Source organism: Prionailurus viverrinus, chromosome B2 (genome assembly GCF_022837055.1).
Source record: "Prionailurus viverrinus isolate Anna chromosome B2, UM_Priviv_1.0, whole genome shotgun sequence".
Lineage (NCBI taxonomy): Eukaryota > Metazoa > Chordata > Mammalia > Carnivora > Felidae > Prionailurus > Prionailurus viverrinus.
The window spans coordinates 102,845,411-102,853,261 of NC_062565.1; the positions used below are offsets into that span (position 1 = coordinate 102,845,411).

General features: G+C 42.0%; 1 long non-coding RNA gene across 2 annotated transcripts; it reads right to left on the reverse strand.

The window, feature by feature from the left end:
* Positions 1 to 3,746: 3,746 nt before the first annotated feature.
* LOC125166694 (uncharacterized) lies at positions 3,747 to 7,629 on the reverse strand. Of its 2 annotated transcripts, XR_007152501.1 has the most exons (4): positions 7,392 to 7,629; positions 6,973 to 7,128; positions 6,572 to 6,742; positions 3,747 to 3,879 (listed from the first exon to the last, which is right to left on the reverse strand). It is a non-coding gene; the product is annotated as an uncharacterized LOC125166694 (long non-coding RNA). The 2 variants fall into 2 exon arrangements; XR_007152500.1 differs by lacking the exon at positions 3,747 to 3,879 and having other exon boundaries at positions 6,481 to 6,742.
* Between the last annotated feature and the right edge of the window lie 222 nt (positions 7,630 to 7,851).

The following is a 7,851-nucleotide window of genomic DNA, read 5'->3' on the forward strand; positions in this document are numbered from 1 at the left end:
TTTCTAGATTATAACTGAATTGCATCCCCTTGCTCATATCTTAAGGCCTATAAGTTCGAACTAATTTAGGAGACAATCTGTGAATCAAAGAGACACAGTCTAGTTATCAAATGGAATTTGCATAATAGATCTAAGCCCCAGAAGAGGATTATCCAAGGAGACTTTTCTAATACTTGAAGAAAAGATTATCAGCCCCAAACACTATTATGTATATAGTTCATGCATAACGTGTGCCTTGTTGTTCATATGCAATCTGACCTGAGATCAGATCCTCAACTCTTTTCCGGGTCTGTCACCATTCAGAGCCATCGAGTCATTTATTAAGCCAATCTCGAGCTGAACCACATGAATAGACCCTTGGTTGCATTAATCCAGACATAATGAAATGATGATGGCCTGGATTGGAACGGCAGCCAGGCAGTTATGGAGGCTGGCAAGTTCCAACCTGTATGTGAGCTTCCAGGCTGCTAACGGTGTGGTTCTAGTCCAGAGTAGCCTGTTAGAGAATTCCCTCTTGCTCAGAGAGGCCAATCTTTGCCCTTGCCAGGCCTTCAACTTATTGCAAGAGGCCCACCCACATTATGGAGAGCAATTTGCTTTACTGAAAGTTCACCAAATTGAATGTTAATCTCATCCAAAAACACTCTCCAAGTTGCTATCGAAAATTAACCATCACAATGCCTTTGTTTTTGTGGGTTTTTTCCAAGTAATTGATTTTTATTGGCTTTTCTAAAAATACCTGTTGGACATGGATCGGGAGGCAAAAACCATTCACAAATGGTTAAAGCAGAGGTCTGCAGCAGGGTCGGCACCCTATAATGCATAAGCCAAAGCTGGGCTATGCCCTGTGTTTGTTTGACAAGCAAGCTAAGAATGCTTTTTCTATTTTAAAAAGGTACAAAAAGAAGACGAAGAAGAAGGAGGAGGAGGAGGAGGAGCAGAGGGGAGGAGGGAGAGAAGGAAAAGGAGAAGAGAAGGAGAAACAGAGACCATATGTGGCTCACGTATCCTATGTGGCCTTTACTTTTACAGAGAGTTCACTGACCCTGTTCTCATGTGATCTCTTTATACCAACTTACATGCTTCGTATTAATGTAAACTCTTATACTATTATTCCCACTTTCTATCTATCTTGCCTTCCTACATAGACAATGCACTTTTCGTGTGAGCGGAGATCAGAAGACAGCTCCAAACAGAGCAGAGCCTCGCCTACATATGGGTCTTGATACACGTTGACTTACTTGAACTGGCTCAATTGTCTTTGGTGTTCCCAGAACCAAATCTCTCAGAAATTGTGCTTCTCACATGTACCTCCCGTTGTTTACCTTGTTCTGCTTGGGACGCGTACAAGGTAGCTCTGCTTTAGAATTACCAAAGGCATTCTTCACCAACTATTTAACCGAGTGTACCTACATGTCTGTTTGTACTTAGTGGTCCAGAATGTCCACAGACAGGAAGCTGTCTGTGATGGGCTGGTGATAGGCCAGTTCCCAATGAGTCCTCCTGTATCCAATCCTTGTGCAATCCCCTCCCTTTGAATGTAGACTGGACCTAGTGACTCACTTCTTCTTTTTTTTTTTTTCAATTCCAGTATAGTTAGCATATGATATTATATTAGTTTCAAGTGTACAATAGAGTGATTCAGCAATTCCATACATTACCCAGTGCTCATCACAACAAATTCATCTCTTTGACCCGTCCCCCAACCCACCTCCCTTCTGGTAACCATCAGTTTGTTCTCCATAGTTAAGAGTCTGTATCTTGGTTAGTCTCCTTTCTCTGTCTCTCTGTCTCTGTCTCTCTCTTTCCCTTGCTCATTTGTTTTGTTTCTTAAATTTCACACATGAGTGAAATCATATGGCAACTGTCTTCCTCTGACCGACTTATTTTGCTTAGCGTAATTCTCTCTAGCTACTCCATGTTGCTACAAATGGCAAGATTTCATTCTTTCTTATGGCTAATATGGCTAATATGGCTAATAATACAAAAACGAGGGTTTTTGTAATTTTGAGGTAAATAGCCAGTACTGAGACCACTGGATCATAGGGTAGTTCTATCTTTAACTTTCTGAGCAAACTCCATACTGTTTTTCAGTGGCCGCACCAGTTTGCATTCCCACCGGCACTGCAAGGAGGTGTCTATTTCTCCACACCCTTGCCAACCCTTGTTATCTCTTGGGTTGTTGAGTTTAGCCATTTTGATAGGACCTAGTAACTCACTTCTGATGAACAGAATATGACAGAAGTACCGGGTGTCATTCCAGAGATCAGGTTATGAAACGTCTGCCCTTTGCAAAGCAGCTCTGTAGACAGACCCAGGTAAGTGAGCTGGAAAGTAGAGGCGTGACAGGACTGAAGCCCTGGCCGACTTTTAACTGCAGCATCTCAGAACCACTAAGCCAGAATCCCCAGCTAAGCCACTCCTGGGCAGAAATTGTGAGATGATAAATGTTTATTGTTTCAAGCCTCTTAAACTTTTGAGAGTAATTAGTTACATAGTAAGAGATCACTAATACAGGGTTATCATTTGTGCTTCAGACTAAAGATTGTATGTTGCCTTCTAGAATACATAAAAGCCTAATTTCCACAGGAAATAGTAGTGGAGGGCTCTAGGCTTCTTTCTGGTAGACTGAATAGTTAAGTGAAATCACATTTAGTCTCCTATCTGAATGTAATCACCATCAAGGAGGGTTGGGTTTTTTAAGGATGGCTCAGATATGCCTGGAATTTTCTCTTGGTAACTCTAAAATAATTGTGGGAGAAGCACTTTTCTACAGCTACCTTGGGGTCAGGAGAAACAACAACTGTTTAAATAAAGGTTGTCGGCCTCCCCATGCTGCTGTCTAAAAGACAGCTTAAGTAACAGAGCTCTCAACTCAGGGGGGAAAAAAAAAAAATCTAATACCTCCCTGGGGAATAATTTTTCCAAAACTACACACTGGTGTCACATACACACACACCTACACACACACACAAACACACATACACACATTCTGTGTCACACACCTTCAGTCCCAAATAAATACACATTCACCCCTCCATGAAATCAGGAATCCACAAACAAACCAACAAAAAACTGCTCTCGGTTTCTAGGATCCGGGCACATCCCGGAAACCCTGGTGCATGGGAGTCCTCTCCTGTTCACCATCAAAATCTCTGGCTAGAAACTACTTTCCCTGGCAGGAGACTAGACTCCTTGCTTGTTCCAGTCCTTGAGAAAAGACTGAATCCAGTCCCGGGCTCACCACAACTTTACCCCCAGACATGTCATTGCCAAATAATACTAAGGTTTCAAAGGCAAATATGCTTCTCATCTGATGCTCTCCCCAGAGAGGGCCAGCTCTGTCGTGTTACTCTCTGGACGCCGTCTCTCAGAACCTTCACATCCTCGCTTTGGGCCTGCTAGGTTGGTCCTCCCCAGACACGAGCCCAGACTAAACTGTGCGGGGGCTGGAAGTGAGCTGCCAGAACGTGAGCTCTGGAGCCAGACGGAGCTGTGGTAAAGTTCCCGTGGAATAACGTGTCAAGTGCCAGCCGCCAAGGACCAGACCCCCGAAACGTGCTAGGCCAATGTTAGTTACGTCACCATTCCCTTCAGAGGGGTGACCTGCCTCCTCTTTTTCTCCCTCCGCTACCTTCTTTCTAGCTTCTTGCTCTTGACTTCCCGTGCTCCAGAAAAATTCGTTCTCACATCCTCTGGCCAAACTCAAGGGATCAGAACAACAATTTTAAGTTATGTTTTGCCCAAAGGCATCGACGCAGTAACAGCTATCAATTGGGACATTCCCTCCCAGCCATTGGAGGTCATTTACCTGTCCTGACGTCTTCAGACTCAGGAGTCAGACCGCCTCTGCTCCAAGTCTGCCTCTTCCAGTAAATACTGTGAGACCCGAAGGAAAGGAATTAGCACACCTACCTTTATACCCTTCTCACCTATAAAATAAAACCATCCTCCCAGTATGGCGACAAAAATAAAGTGAGAAAATCTGGGCAAGTTTCTTAGAGAAGCTCATGGAAGTTTTGTGAAGAAAGAAGAGGTCTGAAGAGGTTAGAGTGGGAGAGAGCCAAAGCATAAGAGACTCTTAAAAACTGAAAACAAACCGAGAGTTGATGGGGGGTGGGAGGGTGGGTGATGGGTATTAAGGAGGGTACCTTTTGGGATGAGCACTGGGTGTTGTATGGAAACCAATCTGACAATAAATTTCATATATTGGAAAAAAATAAAATAAAATAAACGTTTAAAAAATTAAAAAAGAGAGAGAGAAAAAAAAAAAAAGACGAGGTCTGCTGGTGCCATGGCTGTGCCTATGACCTGGCACGAAGCCCAGCACAAAGTGAGCTCTAAATGCTTGTTGCACAAATAAATAGGCACATGCAGGCACTATGACATTTTGTAGGCTTTTTAATACAAAGATATATAAATCAAAACACAGATGATCTACTTGCCTTTAAAAAATAACTAATGCATGAAGTTAGACAGTTTAACCTATTAGACTTCAGGTTTCAGTTTATGTTGAAAGTCCAACCTATAGAAATGGCGAAATGAAAAATAAGGGCTGACCGTTCATTCCATTTTTTTCCAGACCTTTGCTCTAAAGGATACCTTCATGGTAAGTTTCTTATAAATGCTTTATGCATACATTATCGACAACCATTGAGATGTGAAGGCAAAGACTGAAGCTCTGATGGAAAATTTCCGAAGTCAGAGAGTGCAGAGTAGAAGCAGAGGGTCTGCTATGGCCCCTAAGATCAGACGGTGTTGACTCCACAGTGAGTCAGAAATCAAATGACTTTGTTGTTCATTTCAAAAAACAGACTCTGGTGCGGTGTCTGCAATATCATATTTTTCTTGTGCCCACAAGAGACATTGCCAATCAGTTGATAACGGTGAGCTGTGAGTGTTGCAAGGAGCCACATCATGCACTCCAAGAAGGTGGGGCGGTCTACAAAATGAACCTACCTTGGTTCTAGTATCTTTTTGGTCAAAAGAAAAAAAAAGAAGAAGAAGAAGAAGTATGCCTTGTTGATCAGCCCCAGTTTGCATAGATGCTTCATTGGATGGGCTTACTCAGCCTAAGAGGCAAAAAGTCAGGGCAATGTGAGGTCAGTAGCACTGGCATGATGGGTGTTTGGAAAAAAAGTCAACTTCTTTGTTTTGAAAGAGGAAGTTGGTGCCATTCAAATGCCCCAAAATAGAATACATCTATCTCTGGGTATACACTGCTCTGTATTTATTAAAGCTTATTATAGATTGGAAGGAAGCAAAGACACACAAATGTCAATCTTATATCGAAAAGACGACATGTAGAAATTGACGTTAAAATAAATAAATAACTGTTGTCAAGTTAAAATACCTAAGGGTATTTTATTCAAGGCTTTTATTCAAGGTAAATGCATTTATTCAGATCTAGCTGGTAAAGTTGGCTTTCAACCAGATCCGACATTTACTTTTACGTTGCTTGACTTTCTCTTTAGCTGTAAAATGCTAAATTCCAAATGGCTCAAGACTTCCCATCTTAAGGAGACCTTCGGTCAATCTCAGATAGAAACTTTTACCACTGAGTTTACAGAGGTTGTCAAAACCAAGAGGAGACTGGAGCCTCCATTCTCACTTGGAGCACCATGTAGAACACCATGGCAAATCTCTTATGTGGCATCATGTTTCCTGCATCAATACTGTAAATTAGAAAAGTGAGCAGCTAGCATCCAAGGGCCTAGATGATAGTCTTCATATAATGAAAATTGATTGGGACTACAATTTTTTTTTTTTTTAAATAAGAGAGTTGACTTTTTTTTTTTTTAAATACTTTCCTATTTTTTAGCTTTCTGTTGATGGGAGAATAGCTCTTTTTGTTGGTTGGTTGGTTGGTTTTGGTATTTTTGTTAGGAGGATGCCCTGTATCTGAAGGAAAGCACCTTCGTTCTCATGGTCAGGGCCGAGGAAGATGGCACCCACCAAAAGTGATCATGGAATAATTCCACAAAAATTCAACCTTGAGGAGTCAATAGGCCACTCCCCCCAAATTCAGAATTGGCCTTCTTTGAATAATCACAGATGTTCAGAGAACATATACCGTTTTAAAAGTACTCTTCAGGGGCGCCTCGGTGGCGCAGTCGGTTAAGCATCCGACTTCAGCCAGGTCACGATCTCGCGGTCCGGGAGTTCGAGCCCCGCGTCAGGCTCTGGGCTGATGGCTCAGAGCCTGGAGCCTGTTTCTGATTCTGTGTCTCCCTCTCTCTCTGCCCCTCCCCCGTTCATGTTCTGTCTCTCTCTGTCCCAAAAAAAAAAAAAAAAAAAAAAGTACTCTTCAATGAAAAGGTAATTTGTGATTACCTTTAGTGTTCTCTGACAGTATTTAGCAACCTGTTTGATGTTTACCTATTTGTTAATCCTTTACTTATCCAGCCTTCAGACATAATATTCAGAAATTCTCATGGTGGAAAAGAAGACACTTTATTCCATAAACATTTGTGCAAAACAAGAAGTTCAGTACTGTGTTACAATACTTTCAGCCATCCAACCACTTTCCCCATCCCACACCCCCGCTGCTGTTTTCCGTCCTGAAGGTTACCTTACAGCAACGCAGTCTCTCAAGGTGTGGGAGAAGCTGGACCGTTTTCAGCTACAATCTTAGCCTCTTTGAAGGTAACTCCAAAGTGAAGGTATTGAAAGTACAGGGAGTTCTTGGAATCCTTCCTAAAGTGTCCTTTGTTTCGTCAATATTTACAAATCTTTGTTTTGCCTAGGTAAACAGAACAATAAAGAGACAACGAAATAATGCGATTAGTGAACTGGGTGTGGGGTAGGAGACTTAGCAACAGCCTTTGTCACACAAACTAGATACTAACTTAACTTGTCATTTAACCTCCGGCGCCTTATAGAATGCAGCGTATCTTTTCTTGTAACGATGTTGAACCCGAGGACTTTTGAATTGTTAGCAAATTCCACATGACAGGTAGAGGTTCTACTTACGTTTTTCAATTTTCATCTCTTGCTTTTCAAACTCATTGTTGATGGAGTACTACAGCAGAGTCACGTCAACTATGCGTATTTTTCTACTATCATTTATAAACTGGATTCTCTCAAGAAGTGTACACCGTGCGAGGTATTTAAGACAAAAGATGAAGGCTGGAAAGAAAAAAAAAAAAGGACTACAATTGACTTAGTTCCACGTGCTGTGAGAAATATCAGCTCTCTCTTCCTGCTACTAAGAAAATAGCAAGTCATGGAGGAAGGCTGGGTAGATGAATCAGCAATGACATTTTGGCTCCAGCTCTTACAAAGTTGTGTGACCATAAACAAGTCACTTAACCTCTCTGTACTAGTTTTCCATTGCTGCTATATAACAAGTTAACACGGACTTAGGAACTGAAACAGTACAGATCTATTACCTTGCAGCTCTGGTCTCTGGCGAGACCCAGGCTAAAATTAAATTGTTGACAAGGCTGTGTTCATACTGGAAGCTCTAGAGAAGACTCTGTTTCCTTCTCTTTCCCAGCTCCTGGGATCGCCTGCATTTTTTCCTTGTAGTCTCTTCTTTGACTCTGAAGCCGGTGACTTTCCTCTTTGTCAAATTTCTCTGTAACCCAGGAAGGAAAGGTTTTGCATCTAAGGAGTCATGTGATTAGATTGGACCCACCCAGATAACCCCCAAACAATCTCCCCCTCTCAAGGTCTAAATCGTACTTACGGCTGCAAAGTCCCTTGGGCCATATAAGGTAAAACATATTTCCAGGTTCTGGAGATTAGTGTGGACATCTTTGGGAGCCATTATCTGGCCTAACCCTCTACCTTAGCTTCAGTTTCCTATCTGTAAAACTTGTAGGTCGTTGTAAGTCTAGTACAAGCCAC